The 22,898-nt window shown below is 38.1% G+C and overlaps 1 protein-coding gene and 1 long non-coding RNA gene across 2 annotated transcripts in view; one reads left to right on the forward strand and one right to left on the reverse strand.

Moving 5' to 3' along the window:
- The window catches only part of LOC134804741 (uncharacterized), an 83,479-nt gene that overhangs the window by 19,897 nt on the left and 40,684 nt on the right, over positions 1-22,898 (forward strand). The gene's annotated exons all lie outside the window — the stretch shown is intronic.
- Positions 1-22,898, reverse strand: part of LOC134804931 (uncharacterized) — a 181,165-nt gene that overhangs the window by 2,863 nt on the left and 155,404 nt on the right. The window lies entirely within an intron of this gene.

Below are 22,898 nucleotides of genomic sequence, written 5' to 3' on the forward strand. Positions count from 1 at the left end.
TTCGAATCCCAAAAGATCCCCGAGCCAATTCAGATCGGAGGCCTGGATGTGTTTGATCGATGTGGAGCAGTTGATTTATGTAGTATGTCAGCCATCGACTATAGTTTTGTTGATTATAATGAAAGAATAAAATTACGATTCTTCCAAGAGCGTAAATGAACAAATTCAAATCTCCTGTTCTAACACTGCGAACGAAGAAGTGATAGAGATTGACAAAATCGCTGTACATCGCGTAAAATTGGCACGTTTTTCCGTGTTTACCTTGAAGAGATTCTGCTCTATATTCTTCGTACCATTGGATCAACTGCTGAGTTTCGGCGTGGTCGAGTTGCGGAGAGACACCTTTGTGTTGCATGAACTCGGCGAGATAATCTATCACCGATTTTGAAATCGTCGAATGTTTGCGATCAAGGAATGACTCGAAATGTAATTGCTCCAACGCCAAAGCCATAATTGGATGTAATCGTTTACACCTATTGTAATTTTTCCCGGAAATGAACCCACCGACAGATCCACTCGCAATCAGATTAGTCTCAACCATTATATTAGTCAATCCACTCTCTTCAATGAAGGTCCCAAGCGCTTTAAAGAAAGCCATCTCAATATGGAAAGCCCCCAAATGAATAAAAATGTTGTCGAATTGGGGGGATTCTTGAGCTTGGATACAATAACTCGTTCGAGCGATGGCCAAATCATACGTGATTTGAATGTAGGAGGCTTCGCATTCAGCTGCAATTTCTTGACTGATTTCCAGAGTTTTCAGTACTGTCGAATGATTGGTTGGAGATAAATTGATCGGTGTGAGATACGAGACTTTCTGGACTGGTGAAATGTCAATCGTAATCATGCTTTGATAGCCGACCCACATGGGAACATCGTTAACGTTGAGCTTGTGTAACAGCATCCACGCAGTATCCAGTTGGATAGATTTCGTCAAATTATCAGGTGGGTAATTAAGTTGTGAAACATCAAGCTCATTCCATCCTGAAATCTTCATTTTTTTTGTAAATGGTCGTAACTCAAATGTAACCTCTTCGAACGTCCTGCGTCTTTTCCTCCTGCGTACAGAACTCAGCGATGTTTCTGCAGTACTTGCGTGAGCAGATTCATTGGTGGTGGAATTGTCTTCACGGAAAACAGCTGGTGATATGATTGCCTCTTCATTAGGAATGATATCTTGAAAAATGATCCCCACCGTGTCGTGCAGTGTGTCTTTGCCATCGAGTGTGTCAACAAAGCGATCAAAATTATCAAACGCGACTCCAGTATTCAAATCAGGGCGGCGTGCAATATCCTCCGGACATGCGTATGTCGAATTTATCGTTGAATATGTCAATTCAGTCTCCAATTCTTCGAGTGTCGTATAAGAGCAGCAATGCCCAAACTTGGATAGTAACTCGACAATTTTTTTGCTGTTGCACATGCTCTTCACCGCCAACCCCAAAGAAACGTGTTTCGATGTTAAAACTCTGCGACTGTACGTAGCGTACATCAGATCTTGTCCGAGAGAAAAAATCGTGAGTTCGTTGCGACTTTTTTGAGTTTCACGCTTTTTCTTCGATATACGTGACGCATCGCCTAAAATTAATGCCTCCAGGAAGCAAGTCAAAAGCTCTGGTACGGAATTGCATTCTCCTTTCAGTAAATCTTCTGCAGAAAGGTCATGGGGTAATTTTGTCGTGGTGTAGTTCACAATTTCCTCTCTTATGTCTTTTGCAATGGACCGAATATTTTCTTTCATCGACATACTTTTGAATAAATCCTGGTAGGTTACAATGTCGACGTCAAACGGAGCAAGAAATTTTTTCTTTTCGGCATAAATAATCTTAATCCTGCGATGGAAAGTTTCCATCAGTTTGTTTTCCAAGTGACGATCGGAGAGTGCGATGGTCTTGATAGAATGTGATAGCGATTTCGTTTCTTCTATTAGTAACTCGTCATACTCTTTCTTCACAGTGTTAAAAAACAAGCATTCTTTTTCTTTTACTATGCGTTGCTCCAACGTTTGGCACAAAATCATGTAGGCACTGTTTGATGCCTTCCTTTTAATGAAAAATGCTCGATCCTCGTTCCTTGAAATGTCGCGCAAGTACTGATCTTTACAGCACTTATGATAACGAATATCGGATTCGTTAGCGAAGGAACTGATTTTTTCCAACATTTTTAGATCAAATAATTCCGTGGCCGCGCTTTTTATTTGTTCGACAGTGCCAGATTTCGTTACGGCCAGCGGAACCTCGCGTCCATGAAAACGTTTCCGTGGTCTTTCGCATATAAAACATTGTGCCAGTCGCAGATCCTCATTGTTCGGTTCGTTTTGTTGAACTCCGTCACGACAACCTTCCTCCCATGGGTTTGCCACCTCAAGCCTGAAAATAATGTTTTCCCATACAACAATCAATTTATTTGGCCGATTTTTTACATCAGTTTGAAGCAAAAAAAAAATTTCCAAACGAATATAGACAATTTCTTCAATAAATTAATAAATTTATTTATTATTTTTATCTCCGTTACAAACTCTCGGGTTTTTAAGCTCGGTCATTTATAAGGCGTGCGTGGGGATATTATTTTTATTATTATTTGTTTCTCCATTTTGGAATTCGCGGGCCTACAAATCCCGGTCTTTTGATAGGCTTGCGTGGGGATATAGATCCAACACGTAGAGGCCCCTTGGAGAGCTTTAATGTCATGTAGAACGCCTGCTGGAACCCGTTCACAGGCGCAACAATAAACACCCATGAACCGGTCGCAGCAGGCATTGGGACTATTGTAGAAAAAGTGAATAGTATACCGGTCTATGGATTGAAGTTTGGATAGACAATGAGACTGGGCTATTGTAGAGAAGTCCGGACACCTGCCATAACAATGCTAAAACATGTTATCGAGGCAGGTGGTGACTTGCCGCTGACTAGATGGGCCCCTGAAACTGCCGTCGCGAAGACGACCAGGAGCAACATCGGTGTGAGCGGCTCAGGGGTGTCGAGAGGTGTGCGCCGCTTTCTACCCAGTGGCTGTTACCAGCCACTGTGCCAACTCGCGTCTTATGCATCTTTCACTTCCACCCCTGGAGCATATAGCTCTAACGACTCCTCTCTGGACGGCCAATTAAGGCAAGCCAGAGCTGAGAGTCCTGCGGGTCCCCTTGGGGTCCACTCCGACCGACGAAGACACGCCGGAGACGGAGACCCTGACCGACTCTCGGGAGCACTCGGGTCCGTGCGGTCGTTACTTCCCAACAGCTCGCCACAAGCTGCCCTCGCATATTATTATTTCATTTTTTTTTTTAATAAAAAAATTTTAAACAAATAGTTATTTTATATTTTTGCTATCTCCGGTAAATTCAATAAAAAAAAATTATCAGCTTTGAGACGTTAAGAAAAAAATTCGACACGAAATATATATTTTGAACGGTTAGTATATGGGTTGAAGGGATGACCGTGTGAGAATAAGGACTGGGGCAGGTAGCAGCTGCTTCGTAAAAAGGCTGTATAATGTCTATTACAGCATACTAGGAGTTCGCAGAACCGATCGGGTTAGGAACACCGATCTGCGCTCCAGAACTGGTATAGTAGATGTGGGTGTTAAGGCCGCTAAGCTTAAGTGGGATTGGGCGGGACACGTCTGCCGTATGCACCCGGATCGGTGGGCCAAAGTGGCTACCGAATGGACACCGCAGATTAGCCGGGGCAGAGGTAGACCAAAAAAGAGATGGCGGGATGACCTTGACGCTTTTTTCAGCGACTGGCGGGAACATGCACAAAGCCGTGACGAGTGGCGGAAGAAGGGGGAGGCCTTTGCCCAGCAGTAGGACACAAACTAGGCAATTGAAAAAAAAAAAAAAATGTCTATTGATCGTATCAGGAGAACCCAGGTATAATTTTAAATCAAAACTATAGAGTTGATATAAGAAAAAATTGTACAATTATTGCGACAAAATGTTAACAACAAAAGTTCTTACTCGTCAACAGATGTGTCAGCAGCGTCGGTTGAAGTTGTAGGAATATCAGCTGCGCAATCCACCGAGGCAGGAATTTCCGGATCAATGTTTGACTCGACAGCGCAAAGCTGTTCAGTGTTTTTAGAAATATCTGCCGGGATTTTGATCGCTGTAAACCACTTGTAGCATTGCGCATGGTATGCTGCATCTCCCGATGCATCATCGGGAAGTTTCAGATTGTCATACGTCGTACGTGATTTTCTGACGCTCGGTTTGTTTTGGCGATATTCAAACACTGTCTTACACTTTTTCAAAGTTTCTGTAGTAAACGTCGCAAATTTAGCAGTCAATAGTTCCGAACAAAATACACACTTCCTTTGATTATCACTCATCACGAAAATCTTACCACAAAAGTCGATAAAAACATATTGAATAAACTGTGAGCTCGAAATACGCAAGTGTATAGTACACGTGTGCCGGATGCCGGCTGTTATATTAGAACCATTATAACATATTTATAATTAATGTACTTTTATTCCGAATGTTCAGATGACATTGACATTTTGACATCATAGAGTAAAGTAAGTATATAGATCGAGGTTGATAGTAAGTATATAGGTTGAGGTTGACATCGTTCGCGACTTATATGCCGCAACGCGTTCTTAGGAAGACGAAATGGCTCCTCCACACTTCCGGTCATGCGGAAACCGGCAGATTTTGTATTTTTAGTAAGTTTTAGATTATATTCTTCAAAATAAAAAATAAAAAAATCGCGCTCGAGAATGCCGGATTAACGTTTTTTTTTTACAAGTTCGCGACCCTATAACTCGGCGGCGTCAAGGACTTATCGTCAGATTAGTTAAATTTAGTCTTTAAACACTAAAATCAACCCCCAATATCTTAATCTGACGCGCTCGAGTATTTCAGACTATCCATTTTTTTTTACTAATCTGATCGTCTATCCTAGGCGCGCGTCACTACATATAGAGCTAAATACTTTACAAGGTTGTTCTATTAGGTCTAAGGTATCTCTCATATCTTAAACTGCCACGCTCGAGTATTGCAGAAAATTCCCCTATTCGCCTCCCTAAAGTTCTTTGGTGAATAACATTGTCCGTCACACATGACATAAGTCACGCAAGCGCCCTGCGCCGCCTACATGAAACAGCAGGCTCAGGCATACATTTTCGCCGTGCGGTAGAAAGAGAGGAGAGACGCCTTACGCGTTACGCGTTACGCTGTCCCGAGTTTATCATTTTTTCCCCACCTCAAAAAGTGCTCAGCGCCGCTAAAGAAGTTTTCTCTTCAAAATTACCCAACAAGTGCGTATCGGACCACTCATGATTGAAGGATCCATACTTCCGTACGTTCCGTACCTTGATGCGATAAGAAAAATATACAGTTAATATACAGTACAGTATAAGTAAAATATATCGACTACCGTAGGCTCAAAGGGCTTAACGGACGAAACGTGATTTTTCAAAAGAGCCAAAAAACAGTTTTGTTTTGAGAAAAAAAATCATAACTTTTTTGTTTGTTTGAATCAACTGATGCCTGTATGTGGCTTATTCTTAACTTTTTGAGCTCTTTTAAACTGATTGCTTGAACTTATAATACAATGCTTATTTACGATAGTAGCATGTCCGTTACGCCAAAAAATACGACTGTTTTTAAGAAGGGCGTCCCTTACGCCTTTTTTTAATGGTTTAATTTAAATCCAAACGTTATAGAGAGTAACTTTCATAAGGTTAATCCTATAAATAAGGGTTTAAACAAAAAAGTATTAATATTACGCCTAAATCAAAATTGCAAATGGCCCAGTCACATACAAAACTAAAAGTTATCAGTCTAACCTTAATTAATCGCCACAATTATAATTTGAATATAGTCATGTTTTATTATTTTCATAAAACTGATGTGAAAAGTATCCACTAGTTCAGTTTAAATTGTCAAATTTTAGTATAAATAAAGCATTAATGAGCACATGAGCAGGTAATGCAAGTACCTACTTAATAAAAAAAGTGTCAAGGAAAGTACTAGGTCATCCCACTTAAACACAAAAAAGCAACAATTATAAACTCGAAATTGTACATAGTATGTAGTAGTAGTAGTAGTAATCACTTTATTGTACCCAACACAGGTTTACAAAAATAAATTACAGTAATGGAAGTACAAAGGCGAACTTATCCTTATTCTGTATGCGAACTTATTCTGTATGTGTCTCTTACATTGAATTCTCTAACACTAATATCCACTAGTTGTGGGCGTAACGTACATTTAGCACTCAAAAATCTACTGCAAATAGGCGTAACGGACAAAAAATTTTAACAGATTTAATAAAATTTCAGATGCAAAAGGGCGTATCGTACACAAAGTTGGGAGTTATGCCAAAATATCTCACACTATTTTTTTGAATTGACAGATACGGCAAAATGCGTTGGAAAATTGTGTTTAAGCATTGATTTTTCATAGGGCTTAACGGACATTTTTCAAGTTATCGAGACGTTAAATATACCATTCGATAGAAAAAAAAAATACTGAGTATAACTGCATTCATAACTCATTTTCGCCATTTTTTCCCTTACGCCCGCTTCTAACTGAATACTAAACTAGATTATTTTTTATTAATTTGCACTATTACAATCACCCTATGCCGCGTTACAACTAACCTTATACGTAAGGATAGGTGTTAAAATTGTAGGTACTACTTTACACGCTAAAAAGAGCGTAAAAGATGTCCTTCTAAATATAATAGTATTTTATACAATCGTGATATAATAGAGAGCTTTTCAGTCGAGTACCGTGTTTAGGCCACGAAGCTTGCTGAGTGGCCTAAATAAGGTACGAGATTGAAAAGCTTGATTATATCACTATTGTATAAAATACTTTTTCACTTCTCATGCTCAAAAAGTGCACCTTTATGTCGTGTGTAGACGACATAAAATCGCATTTTATGCTCTAGAGCATAAAAGTAAAATTTTCTTCTAAGACTAAGGTAATCGGTCTCAACAGCCAAACAGTTAAAACATATTGCACAATTTTACTGAGCAATAAAATTGTGTAGATGATAAAACTTGTTATATTATGTTATTTTTGGTACAATTTATTAGAAATCCGTATTTTCTGTCATTAAATTTAGTAAATCACATAAAATAGGCTTCGAGCAACACGGAAGGGAGGCGGCATTCGCACTATTTCCCCTCTGCCGAGGTACAAGATTAGCGCGTCAATCTAATCTAGCGCGGGTAATAAAACTAGTTGCACTTGGATTTTTCACTAGACCGAGTCCAAACGCGCGCGTGAACACTGCTGCACAAAAATGCCTGTTTGCTCGGTTTTTTGTTATATAATGGTCGGGGACATCAAATTTACAAAAAGAAAGTGTTACATTTCACATGTAATATTTTTTTTACATATCATACGTTTAATTACATTCAAACACAATTATTATATTTTAGTCTCATGTAATTGTTGGATTTATCGATTTTGCTGGCTCAGTACAAATTGCGGATCGGTCGAGCGACAAATCCGACTTCTCATCTCTCAGAATACAATAACATACTTCAACGAAAATGTGTTAGTGTGCGTGTTGTGACACTTGTCACTCGTCCGTACACAAAAAGAGATCGAGGTTTGCAAGATTTGTCTTTGACGTGTGTCATTTTCTATGTGTTTGTGTCGTCATTACAGATTGGATTTTGTATGTAAGTGTGTGAGAAGTGCGACTGTGTGCACCTTTCCCCCCGCGAAAAATGGCAGAAAGATTTGTACGGTGAGATATCGCTTGGGCCCCTCCCTTCCGATGTGTCGGAAGCCGGTGTTGCTCGAAGAAAATAGGAGTCGATTATCGTTCAAAAATGCTCCGAAATGTTTGATTGGCAGAAAACCAAGCGTCTGAAACTCTGATCACATGTTGAAAATTAAAAAAAAAAATTAAAAAGTTAGTTGGCGGGAATTGGTTATGTATTATGTTCTTTCGCTTTACGCCAATTTCGTGGTGTAAATTGCCGTGAAAATGTGTTTTATTTTCCTCGCAATCGAAGTGAAAAGCAGAGTGTACAACAAGGGCATAAATGTCCATTTTTACCCTCGTCTACTATTTTGATTATATTTGATAAAAAATTGCCTCGGGTAAAAATGGGTCACTTTATGCCCTTGTTGTACAATCTACTATTTCTACGAGATAAAATAAGTAATCAATAATACCATACTTTCTACTTCTACTATCTGACTTCTTTTACTCGAGTTAACTGAAATAGTAAAACATTTAATATGAAAAACTACTGTGCACATTTTTTAAGGTGCATTGGGGTCATTTCGGGATAAAAATAAAAAATATAGTGTTACCAAAATTAATCCAATGTACCTAATTCAATACTTAGTTCTACTAGTGAATAATGAAACACTCACTCTAATAAAGTTTCCTGAGGAGTAGTGGGCAACATTTTCATCGCTGTCACTCATTTTTATTTAGTATTTTTCACAGTTTCACCCCCAAACCAAATTTTAACACTTTTACAAGTTTTCAAATTTCAATGCAGAGAAAATCTCGTAGGCATCCGTTGTGAATAAATGTTTGTGTTGGCCAACCAATCACAAAGCAAAGGCGACGCAGCAGCGTGTTTAAGTAGACGGAAGTATGACAGATGCCGCGACGATATTGGTTCCGAAACGCCATCGTTGGCTAATTTGTATTGAGACGAGTCTCCTTAAACAAGCAATATTTTATCGAAATGTATGAAGTTCTAATTTCAAAATTTTTATAATTGACTAATCCGTATCGAAACAATTATTATAGTTGTGTCGGAAGTGCCACAGACTATCCAATGATGAAAAGAGTGAGGTTATAGAGTTGTATATGAAGTTGTAATACACAGATTATAGTCGACGAGTAGAAAAACAATATTATAGTTAAGTACATTGTTACCTGGCGGCTTAGCACGGTCGCGTTTTTATCCCTTGTCACCATGCCTGTCACGTTCTAACAAGTATGTAAGTGCGAAAGGGACGCGCATAGTGATAGTCGATAAAAATGGAACCGTGCTGAGCCCGCTGGCCCCTATAAACAACGGGCGGTTAGTTTGATTAACTTTAACACACACCAACTCAATTTATTATCCGATAAAGTAAAATCAAAAAAGTAAATGGATTATTGGGAAAACAAAGTAATGAAAGCGTTTATCCCAACAAAAACATAAATGTGAAATGGAGCCAAGTTCAATATTAAGAATGAATATGTGTCGTTGTTGACTCGCCGACAAAAGAATTGAGATCTATATGAGTGCCAAGTTATGTGCTGTGCAGAAAATCCTGAAATTGTAATGGATTTGACGTGGCTAGTTTTAGTTCTAAACATTTTTCCTCCATTTATTTTAGTAAATTTGTATTTGTACTCGTGTACCAATTATGGATCGACTGATGTTTATTTTATTGAAATCCGCTTAACATTTAGTTTAGTTAGGCGCTAGAAGAAAAAATAAAGGATTTAATATTCGGCGTCCTCTCAATGCGAATGTATTGATCTATTGAAATTCTTTAATAAAACAATTGTAGACAGGTTGTGAAGGGCAAGAGGAATCTACCGATACGTCAGTTAAAAAAAGTCCGTCCAGTATCCTAAGCTACAGGGTGTACTGATTATCAGTATTTAAACTCATAACCCTACTTTCTGTTTAAGTCGCAGTCGAGTAAAATGTTGATATTGGGGTAGAACGTGTACAAATGTATAGAGAAAAGCGGAATTCATATTCCTCCAAGTTTCCTATTAAGAGAATATTTACCCTGAAAGGGTATAAGCGCTAATTCTGGATTCAGCAATTATTTTCTATGACAAGATGTGTTTTTTCCGCAAAAATATATACTTAGGACTTTTTTGTGTAGGGTTTAATAAGCTTTAATGTTGCCTTACACTATATTTTCATAGAGAATGTAGATTTAGAGTAAAACGCAAATATCTCCTTCCTCGAGGTCCCGTATGCTACGCCATAAGGTACCTTTTGCCGTGGAACGTCACATATCTTTACTATTTCATATCTAGTGAATCTCTAATTCATTTCCCGAAACGCGCCGTTAATCCGATTGTGCTAAATTCCGATTGACGTTCCACAAAGGCCATTTTATTGTTAATCCACAATAATACGGCTCGATTTTCACTACTAGTTTTATTTAGCGAGATTATTTTTATTTAAACCTACAAAGAATAATAAATAAGCCGTTAAGTTTTAGCCTTTTAATATTACGCTTTGTTCTTTATTTATCAATCTACTTGTAGGTAAGTACTTGAACTCTCTAAGCGTCATTATTATGTTGGCTACCATTCATAAAACGAACAGTTTAAAGGCCTGTGCAAACCGGCGCAGCGCAGCGCAGATCACTTTAAAATTATCAATGTATTTTCTTCCCTATTTCAATTACCTTCAGGTATAAATTAAAATGCTTTGAGACCGACCTCGGAGCATCACGGAGGATTGTTACTCCGCGGCATCGAGGAGCACGCTAGAGGATAACGCGGCGGTAGGCGCCGGCATGCCGCGGCATTCCCCGGCATGCGCCGAGGCCTCCCGATTACGCTGGAGTAGCGCCGGGATGACGGGGGAGAACTCGTGCACACTAGTCACTAAATCCCTTGTGATAGAGTACACGCGGCGGCATCCCCCGGCCTGCGCCGAAGTGCTCCCTGGTGCGCCAGCCGCCATCGCTCGGAATGGCGGGCGCTCGCGCTATCGCGGGGGATTTTACCTCGCCGGTGTGCGCTGCGCGGCGTAAATCCTCCTCGGTGATCTGCGCTGCGCTCCGCCGGTTTGCGCTGGCCTTAAGGTAAGGTGGGATAAGACCAACTTAGATTTTTTTACTCGAGGCAAGACATAGGTACCTACAGGTTGAGGATTGCATACAAGTGTTTGTCTTGCCCCGGTGATAGTCTTACCCCACCTTACGTTAATAATAATCGGCAGGTGTATGTATATAATCAGAATCACACATCACTGTGTTGTTATGTAGGTAACATTTATCTTTTCGACAAATAGTCATTACAATAAACAAGTAACCGTCAAAAAAAAATGTTTGATACACACTTTTATTGCCGACTGTACTTTCTCTCCTTTGCATGTCTATCAAGTACTTCCCGAGACCTTTCAAATTAGCCTAAACTCAATGTGTTTATGTTTTTCCATCGAAGAGTTCCTTTGGCTACCTTCCGACTGCATCATCATCAGATCCATGTTAGCATAAGTATTATTGCATTGTCATCGGAAATATGGAAGTACTTATTATGCGAAATATCAGCTCAATCAGACACCCGGAAGTAGTTCAAATTTAAGTTACAAGATTGGAAGCACCATACGTACAATTGATTTCTTGCTTCGCGGTAGACCCTCAAATTGTGATGGATTGTGGTAGTGGTGCCCCCTACGTAGAGTTTAGCGTAATATTCCCTATTTTATTGGTTTAACCTTATGAAACGCCAAACGGCGCATCCATTTGCCGTGCCACTGACGCCACGGGGGTAAAATTTAGTTTTGTGATTAAATAATGCCAACCTAAAAGTGGGGTGTTTTCAGTAGATTTTCATCAAAAAACGATCGACGTCAAATGCCGTCTTTGGCGTCGTTGTCACGATTTTGCGTTGACGTCAATTGCCGTCTGTGGCGTTCAAAAGGTTAAATTTTTTGTTCTAGATTGTAGTATTCATATTTGTTGGCGTTTTATTATATACATAGACTGTAGACAAAATTCCATGTAAGTTGGGGCTTAATTGGATCCCGGAATATATCCAACCACCACGAGGGTTTCATTCTGGGTGAAGTGTTTTGGGAGAACTCTTGTAAGCACAGTGGCGTGTTGCGGCTTTCCTAACAGCAAATAAATGTAGTATACATCCCGGGAACGAGACGTAATGGGGCTAAGGGCTAATGACCCGGCTGTGACCAACAAAATCGTATCTAAGTGGTTAGATTCTGTAAGCATCATTATTCACATCCTGATCATAATTGACTGAAGGAATTAACGGCACTTGTGCCTTTCAATACCGACTTCCATCTCATTTCTGGGCCAGAGAGGAAACTAAACCCTATTGGGGCTATAGTTCGTTTATTTATTAGCATTAGAAAAAAGGTATACAATCTTGAAGTGTCTTTTTATTGAAAAATAAGTCACGGCAAATATGTAACAATTATAAATCATACGATTATTTACATTATTTTGCTTTCGTAAGTAATAGTTACTGATTTATAAAAAGTGGTTTTCAATTAAAAGACACGTCAAGATCGCGTAGTCTTTTTCGAATGCTAAAAAAACGAACCATAGAGTCTGTGCGGAAAGTGAAGAGTCGTATAATGTATTGGGCCCCATACATTCTACGACTCTTCTCTTTCCGCACAGACTCTAGTATAGTACAGTTTACTTAAGGGAGTAACTATCTATATGTTACTGTAAAATCCCTAACTACGGGAAATCATTGGATGACTAAGTATTTATAACTCTGCTACGAGTTACGGCCCATTTACATGGTGCGAGTTTCTCGCACGTTTTGGGGCGTATCGTATGCAATAATCGTCAGGTGAGTATCGTATGTCTAAAAATGTTTACATTCATGCAAGAAATAAAAACTCGTCTACGATTAAATATGTCATTCGATACTCGTACGGAGATCATCGCTAGGCAAAATAGTTTACACGAGGAGCTGCATTCTAGGGAGATATTTGCTTACGATTTCTCACTCGTCTAAACTCGTTCTAATATGACATTTTTTGACGTTCGGTGCGAACCGATTTTCATACGAGTTTTACCAGTCAATTTACGTGTTTAAATATTTACTAATCATTACCACCATAATGTTAATATTTGTAATTATGTTAGTTGTTACTCATATTATTTTTAATTATAATATAATTTACGAATAAGTTGCATTATTTTATTATTGGCTCTTAGCTAAACTGGAATGGCGTTGCCTTTAAGAAAAAAAGTTAGCGGGAGACAGCAGCATTTTGAAAAAAAATCTTTGTTGTGCTTTATGGCGATTAATAAAACATTTAAATTTTCCCAAAAAAACGTACAAATTTGGAACTTCAACATAAGTAAGGTTATTTGAGATGTATTGAAGGTATGAATGCTTAAATATGAAACCCCAAAGACATCAATTACAAAAACAGGGATGCAAGAGAAGCAGCACTTTATTCATTTTTGCATGAGTTGGCACTTAAAGAGTTTTGTCCACGATGAAAATAAAATAAAGATTAAAAATGCAGTCATGATGGCGACTGAATAGCACATGAACTCGAAGTACGATTCTCGCATTCAAATTTTGTTTACACGGAGACATCCAATCATCAAGGGCAAGGCGATTATCGCTCCGTCTCGTGCGCTATCGTACGTATAGTTTACATGATAGTATATTTTTTCTCGTACTACGATAATCGTATGGTCGAGGCGAGAAACTCGCACCATCTAAATGGCCTTTATAAAATACAGCGCTGTTGACTGTGATATGATTACGTTTAGTACCTAGTAAGACATATGGCGGTTTCGTCGAGCGCGAAGTGACCTGCGAGAGGTCTCCGCGTGTAATCGCCGGTTCGCGCGCCCGCATCGATTTTCGGCAATTCAGTCAACCTCGCTCGCCCCGCCTCGCCGCCAGCCAGCTCCACGAATGAATGCAAGCTATCTCACACCCCTATCTGTTTGGTGAATGTAACTCGTGTTCGCTATCTCGTCATATCTGAGAAGGACAATGACATTGTACATGTCTCTATTTCTGGATATTAAATTGTCAGGCTTATCCCTGACGTATTCGCTTCTTGTACATAGGTCCTTTCATAAGAGCACACGTAAGAGTACTGGCGTCACATATATTAAAGGTTAAGTTAGTATGAGCGTATTAACCCAATAAAAAAAATTGAATACTTATATTTTTATTATTTTAAAATCATTTAATAATTAATTTTGAAACAATAAAACGACGCAACGTGTGTTAGCACCTTTACCCCGTCCCATTTGAGTCACAACATCAGTGCTGCAGACCTGGAGTTACCATGGATACCAGTACAATTTGACACTGGGTTAACGGTTTAATCGCTTAACCGCGGGTTAGTGGGATGGTGCAAGTGGCCCTAAGAAAATGGCGGAAAATAAAAATACAGCGTATTGCAACAGCATGTATAAGGTGATTAATAATAGAATTTAGTAAATTTACACAGTTTTCTTTTAGTTCGATACCGAAGCAGACGACGTCAATGGCCAATGAGACGAATATAAAGTCGCGCGCGGCTACGGAGTAGACGCTACGAGATTGTATATAGGTACTTAGCTCGTAGACCGCGAACTTGTGCTACGAATTTTGAGTCATGGCCATTTGTATCGTAGCAGGTAGGAAACCCTCCGTTGCGCGTGTACCGACATATATTTGGCCGGGTTATTTATACCAGAGAGAGAGAGAGAGTTAAGAGAATTTGAAATAGAGAGTTACTGTCATGGTAAATTATGTAGCTAACTAGCTACAGTACATTTACTGCCATCTTTCGACAGAAGATTAAAACTGTTAGAACGCCATTTGACTTTGATCATTATTCTTTGACATGTGTTAACTTGTTAAATATTAATATTAACGCCATCGATCGAACAGATTGCACCATACCTTTGGCTTACAGTCGAGTAGATGGCCTTAATATTAATATTTAACAAGTTAACACATATCAGTGAAAGAATAAGGATCAAAGTCTAACAATTTTAAACTTCTGTCGAAAGATGCCAGTAAAGGACTATGCGTCAAAATTTCCCCAAAACCAACAGAGTTGAGAGTTAGGTCATTAGATAGGTATTTTTCTGTACTTCATTTCGTTCTATGGGCACCAAGCAGAATTCCATTGCAGAACTGAGAATTTGGTATATTAGTCAAAATGTCGTCACCCTTATTACCTAGGCAATAGAGTCCACCGCCGGGCGAGCGCGGCAAATCATTCGGTGTACGCGCCCGGCGGTGCGCGAACATCTACCCTGCAGCAATTAATTTACTTACTTGGACTCTATTGCCTAGGTAATAAGGGTGACGATATTTTGGCTAAAATGCCAATATCTCAGTAGATTCAATGGTATTCCGATTGGTGCCCATAGAAAAAAATGAAGAACATAGAAATACCTATCTATTACCTTACTCTCATTTATATTGGCGTTGGGTCCAGGCTCCATACAAAGTTGCCCATGGTCCTTTACAGTGGCTACATAATTTACTTTTCACCACACCATCTCGGAAAGGCTTACTTTGCACTTCAAAAACGGATAGCAAAGTTGCACTTTGCTATCAGTAATTCACATGTGAGGCAAAGTAATCAAATGCAAATTTTGAGTTGTTTTCTTATGTTTGCTGGTAGAATTGACTTTTGCACCTCAGCAGCTCAAACAAGAGTACTTTGCTTCTTAAAAACAGTGAGCAAAATGCGATTTTGCTCTCTGAGTGAGACAAAATGACATTCAAGTGACCTTTATTATAGTCAAATGTCATTTCAACATGCGGGGTCTAATACAAGTTCGAAATACTTGGGTTCTATTATCTCTGTCCCTTTCACACTGTCAGCAAAAAAAACACGAAAAAAAGTTCAAACGACATTCAACGGTATACTGACTGTTTATAATAGACCCCCGAAAAACTTCAGAACGCATCGTTCCAAACCACGTACGAGCTCCGTACGAGTAAGAATTCTTGGCTTCAGCGCGACTTAAGAAGACCATCACGGCTGAAGAAATCGGATTTCAGGGCAGTAAACAAAGGATCTTCGCCAATGATCACTTAACTCCTATGTACAAGCAGCTGCTGACGAAGACGAAAAGTACTCTTAAGTCGAAAGGATATGCGTACATATGGGTCAAATACGCGAAAATTCACGTACGCAAGGATGACTCTTCCAAAGTATTTATAATTAATAGTGATAATGATTTAAACAAATTAGTCTAATCAAGGTCGTAATGTACTTAGTTTTCTCATTATTGTTGTCTCGGTTAATTTTAGTGGTGAACTTACTATTTTTCATATTAAAATTTTTATACATCACGCAAACTTTGAGTGCCGTTGTCCGGCCTAAACCGGGCGGGAGTTGTTATTGTCTGGGTCGGCCGCTTATCGCCGATTGCATTCTTTGCATGTTGCTACTGTTCTTATTGTTGTTGAGCTCATTAAAAGATATTTATCCTTGTCTAATTCATTTGATTTTCGTGCTTGTTTATGACTTACTCGCTCACGCTAATGGGAAACTGTTTATGTCTGTAGGCGATTATTTAAATTATTTTACAAATTGGACTTTCTGGAGTGCTAAATATTTCATTGACGTGTTTTTTCTGTTCGATTGTTCATTATTATGTTTTAATATAATGTTTTTAAGAATATTTTTTCACAGTGAATAGTAAACTTACATATCCAACTATTTACTACCAGAATGTGAGGGGTTTACGGACTAAAACATCGATATTTTATAGGAATTTAAGTTTAGCTTGCTACGATATTATTATGTTGACGGAAACGTGGCTTTTGGATGGGGTCTTAGATAACGAGCTATTTGATGACCGATATATGGTTTGGAGGCGAGACCGTGACGCGGCGCTGACAGGTCAAGGTCGTGGCGGAGGCGTGCTCATCGCTGCCCGCAGGGACCTGGCTGTGGTACCGCACCCGGAGTACCACTCCTCAGCTGAGGACTTGTGGGTCACTCTGTCTATATCTGACGACTCAAATAAAGTACTTAACGTTCACCTATGTGTCTTATATCTATGTAAGCAAAATGGAGGATTTACGTTTTCCCAGCAATTATCTAACTTTTGCAACCAACTTGAAAATATTGTAATTAATCACCCCAATGATAAATTCCTAATTTCCGGGGATTTTAATATGAGTAATATAGAATGGTTGATCCAAGATTCATATTTAACCCCCGTTAATTATACTACAGTCGAGGAGCGCGGTTTTATTGATGATTTAAATTTGCTTAACTTGCATCAATATAATGGGGTCCGTAATCGCTATAACAAAACATTAGATTTAATATTATCAAACGATATCGTGTGCGTTAACAATTGTTGTGATCCCTTAGTCCCAATTGACCCTTACCATGAAGCCTTAATTATTTCCTTGCAATTTTCTGTGCTAAAGTCTATTATACCGGCACCACGCTATAAATATTATTACAACAAGGGTGATTATACCTCGATAAATAATGAGTTATTCTTGATTAATTGGGTAAATGAATTTTCTTGCCGATCACTTGATCAATGCGTTGAGTTTTTTTATTCTACTTTTAAAAAATTAAGAGATAAATATATTCCTTATAAGGTCCTAAACATGGGTACTTTTCCTCCATGGTTTTCAGCTTCTTTAAAAAAAGTTATCAAAGAAAAAAGTAAGTATTTGAAAAAATTCAAAATTTATGGTAACAAGTCTGATTATATTTCTTATTGTATTTTAAGAGACCGTGTTAAAAGAATAGAACGGGAATGTTATTTGACATATATTAGTCGTGTTGAAAGCAATATTGCTCGGAATCCAAAGCAGTTTTGGACCTATATTAAATCGCGTAGTAATTCTCATGGTATACCAAGTTCTTTAAAGTATGGTGATAGAGTGATTTCGAATGGTGCAGATATATGTAATGCATTTTCTGACTATTTTTATACAACTTTTTCTGCTCCTACCAATAGCTCAGATGTACTGTCTTACAATGGTAACTGGAACTCACCAACCGATATATTTAAGATTGAAGTTGATCCGGATTTCATCCTTCGTTTGCTTCTTACCCTTGACCCTTCTAAATCTGCAGGTCCTGATGAGCTTCCGGCTCAGTTCTTAATGAATTGTGCTAAAGGTCTATTGAAGCCTATAGAACTGTTGTTTAAACGGTCACTTAGTGAGTGTGTTGTTCCTAATGTATGGAAATCTGCGTTTATTACTCCTGTCTACAAAAAAGGGTCTCGGATAGAAATCGTTAATTACAGACCTGTGTCTAAATTATGTATTTTAGCTAAAGTGTTTGAAAAATTAGTATATGTTCAAGTTTATGATGCTATTAAACATTCTTTTAATCATAGTCAGCATGGTTTTATGCAGCGAAAATCTACGGTGTCCAACCTGGTGCTACTAAATGATTTTATTACAGGGGCAATGGATAAAGGTAATCAGGTAGATGTCATTTATACAGACTATAGTAAAGCCTTCGATCGTATTGATCATAAGTTGCTTATTGTGAAACTCCAACGCTTAGGGATAAATGGTGACCTGTTGAGGTGGTTCTCATCATATATTAATAACCGATCTCAAGCTGTTGTTATAAGTAATTATGTTTCTAGTTGGGTTAATGTCCCGAGTGGTGTCCCACAAGGATCTTTGCTCGGTCCTTTGCTTTTCAATATTTTCATTGATGATATCTCTGTATGCTTTAAGTTTTCTAGGTTGCTTTGTTTCGCAGATGATATGAAAATTATTGCTCAGATTAAATCAGTCCAAGATGTTGCTCTATTACAAGCCGATCTCGATCGTCTTGGTATGTACTGTAGAGAAAATAAGTTGGATCTTAACCCATCTAAATGTCATGTAGTTACTTTCTCACGTCAGAAATCACCGATCACTTCTGTTTATGCTATACATAATCAATATTTATTAAGAGTATCTTTTCTAAGAGATCTGGGCGTAATACACGATTCCAAATTACTATTTGACGCTCACATTGATAGCATTGTGAAGAGCGCTACTAAGTCCCTTGGGTTCATAATGCGCAGTTGTTCCGATTTTACACAGGCAAAAACTTTCAAGATCCTATATTGTTCATTTGTAAGAAGCAAACTCGAGTATGCTTCCCAGATATGGAACCCCTGTTACAACGTTTATATAGATAGGATCGAGCGGATTCAGCGAAAATTCATAAAGTTTCTCTGCTATAAATTACGTACCCCATATAACTCATCTAATTATATTAGCGTGTGCAAAAAACACCATTTGTTACCTTTGTCACAGCGACGTGAAATTGCTGACATTATATATTTCTTGAAAATTACGAATGGCACCATTGACTGTCCTGATCTTCTAGGTAGTATTATGTTCAACACTCCTAATAGAGTTAAAAGGTATTATCCCCCTATTTCTGTTCCCTTTGCATCCTCGAATTACAGACGTAACAGTTTCCTTATTCGTGCGGGTAGAACACTTAACAGTCTGTCAAGAGAGCATGATATTGATGTGTTTAATATAAATACGCAGTCTATACGACGTATTTTAACGCTTAAATTCTTTGAGTGAGCTTGACCTTTCTATCTTGTCTGTAATGATTTTTGTCCTCAATAGTTTTTATTCTTAATTTATGTATGTGTCGTAGTCAGATCGTATAATCCGCCGTATTACATTACGGCTAGCCGTTATCAAAAACAGGGGCGTTTTGAAATGCGGCGGTTCGACGATTAGCCGGATTGTCATTGCGATACGTTCTTCAATAAGGCGGCCAACGTTTAGCCGCATCGTACTACTATTTTAGATTGTAGAGTGACCAGTTCTTTCGGTCGCCTACGTAACCGGAGTTTGACAATGTTTACAATTTAATTTATTTTTACCATGGTCCCACCGCACTACATGTGTTTCTTTTCCAAAACATTTCCTTCACAACTTAAATAGACGGAGCCCCGCAAGCGGGGCTCCTATTTCTGGGCGGTTTGCCCTTCGGGCATCTGAAGCTATAGGTAAACCAGAACTTTGGGAGTATTGTCAAGAGGGCGCTCGTTTTGAATTTTATATAGCAACAATTTGTATAGTGGGGACAATGGAAATTGGCAGATGATTTTTGTTTTATTCCGACAACTTTAATAAGTGCGAAGTTTGATGTTTGGATATTTCTTCGGTTTTTACGCTATAAAATTCGTGAATTTTACGACGTATGACACATAAATCAAAATCATCCAAATCTATTTTCTTTTTTTGTTTTCTTTTTTTTAGGTTTGGTCGTTTAATTCCGCCCTTACGCCCTTCGTTAGCAATCCGTGATACCGATGCATGCGATACACCTAATACACAAATCAAATTATTACAAGACATCAACCAAATCGTGACGACCTGACTATAGTGACATTTGTCCATAAGTTTGAAACTTACCCGTCAATTCAGGTGGTAATTTCGTTATGTTTTCTAATGGAAGAAATTTCTCTCCCGCACGTTATTTTTCCAATAAATAACTATATACACTATTTACAACTTTTTCTCTGTAAAATCTAAAACTTTCGGCATGATTATTGCAGTCTAATAATAATTCACACGAAACTAGACAAAGCAATGTTTACATTGTCAATATTGACAACTATCATAGAGGGTAGATGTTGTCTATTATTAAAATTGTTGCCATTGCTAGAAATTAGTACCATCAAATTTCCGTAACATGGCGCACCCTCAATAGATCCTGGTTCACCTATACCTAACGAACCAACCCTACTTACCTACCTACGCTTTTTTCCCCAAAGTGTAATGTTTTCACGGACGTCTCACTAAATCAATAGGTAGGTAGGTTAGGTTCGTTAGGTAGCTTCAGATGCCCGAAGGGCAAACCGCTCAGAAATAGGAGCCCCGCGAAGCGGGGCTCCGTCTAGTTAAGTTGCGAAAGAAATGTTTTTTGAAAAGAAACAGTCCGACGAACTCCAGATTTGATGGACACCCCAGCGTTTGTCAGGCAGCGCCACGGGTGTTAAAAATGGGAACTAAAAACTGTCAAAGCGGCGGCTAATGACTCGCTGTATTACATTACGGCTAGCCGTGTTGAAGAACGTATGGCGCCGAATACATTCCGGCGGATTCTCATTCAGCCGCATTCAATCCGGCTAATCGTTAAACCGCCGCATTTCAAAACGCCCCTGTTTTTGAAAACGGCTAGCCGTAATGTAATACGGCGGATTATACGATCCGACTGCGACATATGTACTTGCTTAGTCTACGCAGAATTGTAAACTATATATACTTACTTAGCGAAGTTATCTTCTATGTAATTTCTATCTGTGAAAACCTATAATTGGCCTTCGATTTTTATACATAGTGCTAATATGTTTCATGTGCTGTTGGTTTTCCAATAAATAAATAATAAATAATAATAATAATTATTTAATTAAAATAATGTTTAAAATTTGATAAAAACTGACAAAAATGCTATATTTTAGGTACTTTATTGTACAATTAAAATAATGAACTCAAAAAATACACAGATTATCACGCAAAATTAATTATTCTACTTTTAAGAATTTCTATTATAGTTGACGAATAGTACGTATCCGCAATTCGGACCGTATCTTACAATTTTTTTTTTTACAAATAAAGAAAAAGATTGAAGTGTCAGTTGATGTTCGTTATTTCCATATTATTTTAATGAAATTCCTTTATTCAACTAGGGTCTTAGGTTAGGATTTTACAATGCGAGTATAAAAGTAAAATATAAAAACACTTACAAAACATTACAAAAAATATATAAACACATTATAAAAAACCTAACCTAGGGTGCCGCTACGCTCGTGAATCTATTACAGAATCTTTCGCTTGCACGGGACTCAAAATAAGCACTCGAAGAAATATCAAACTTTGATCTCTTGTTGTACAAATAACTATTAAATGATTATTTTGGATGATAAATATTTAATAACATTCATTTGAATTTGATTTGGTTTGATTTTGTTTGATATTTTACATTTAATATTTGCTTCGGGTTGGTGTGGTGAAAATTTTTGTGTTTCACTCGGGAGCAAATTTTGTTTAACCCTCGTGCTTTGAAACGCTCGCATCGCTCAAGATTCCATTTTTCGAACCACTCGCTACGCTCGTGGTTCAATTTTCGAATCTTTCGCTTGCTTGGGTATCAATATTAGCACGAGCGGTTAATCAACAACTTTGCCGCCTTGTAAAACAAATAACTATTGACAATCCACCTCTATACATTCTATTCTCTTTGTTTATACTTAGCGGATATGACCGTAGTGCCTGCAACATTACATGCGGCCTGTTTCGAACTTTAAGATGCGTCGTAAATTTGCTAAAGATACGACTTGGATCGGATATGTCAGTGTCAAAAGTGGCGTTTTTGTTTGAAAGAAATCCGATCCATATCGCATCATTAGCAAATTTTTGACGAATCTTAAAGTTCGAATCAGGCCGATATTATGTTCAGCATTTACATTTAGCACAAACTTGGTCGTATTTTGTTTCGCTAATTTATCGTAAATTTTATGTGCAAGTACTAAGTAGCTATCATGAAACATATCATGTATGAAAATATAAACGTTCATTAATGTCCATATCCGCCTGGTAAATGAATTCACTCAGAGGGAAAATAATATTTTTTATTGTGAAAATATGTATGTATGTACCTATATGCTGAAATCCATTTACACGCCGCTGCCAGTTCAATTAAGCCTTTTGTAAGTTTATACCTCGGTTTTATTTTGACACCGCTCCGCGTATTCAATGATTCTCGTATTCACGTTCACAGCAAATAAAAGTGCCCTTGTTTTGTCATTATAAACGTAGAGTAGAATGGTTCGTTTGCAGTGAGCTTTTTGACTTACAGTTTTTAACGCTTTTTACATGCAAGGATTTTGTATAGACGTCGTGTTCTTTATAACTTTTCAGACGCGATGAGTCGTTGACTCGTGGTGTCTGTACCATAGTCAGCTTAGACCATATATAACTGGACTAGCCTTTGTCATAGGTATGTTCGTATATATGCGTGAAAATGAGAATTTGTAAATTTTTATTGAAATGTGCGTGAGACACACGCGTGTTTCTACACAGATCTTTTTCGCATGTATGAGTAGAGTAGTTAATCTTTCACATAGGTCACTAGATAAGTTTTGCAATACACAAATATGAAACAACGAGGTAGCCTATGACATACTTATGTACATATATTTTTTACACTATATTTCCATAAACAAAGTTTGGCGGGAAAACATTTACTTTCTTTTAAATCTA

The sequence above is a fragment of the Cydia splendana genome, chromosome Z, assembly GCF_910591565.1.
Source record: "Cydia splendana chromosome Z, ilCydSple1.2, whole genome shotgun sequence".
Taxonomy (NCBI): Eukaryota; Metazoa; Arthropoda; class Insecta; order Lepidoptera; family Tortricidae; genus Cydia; species Cydia splendana.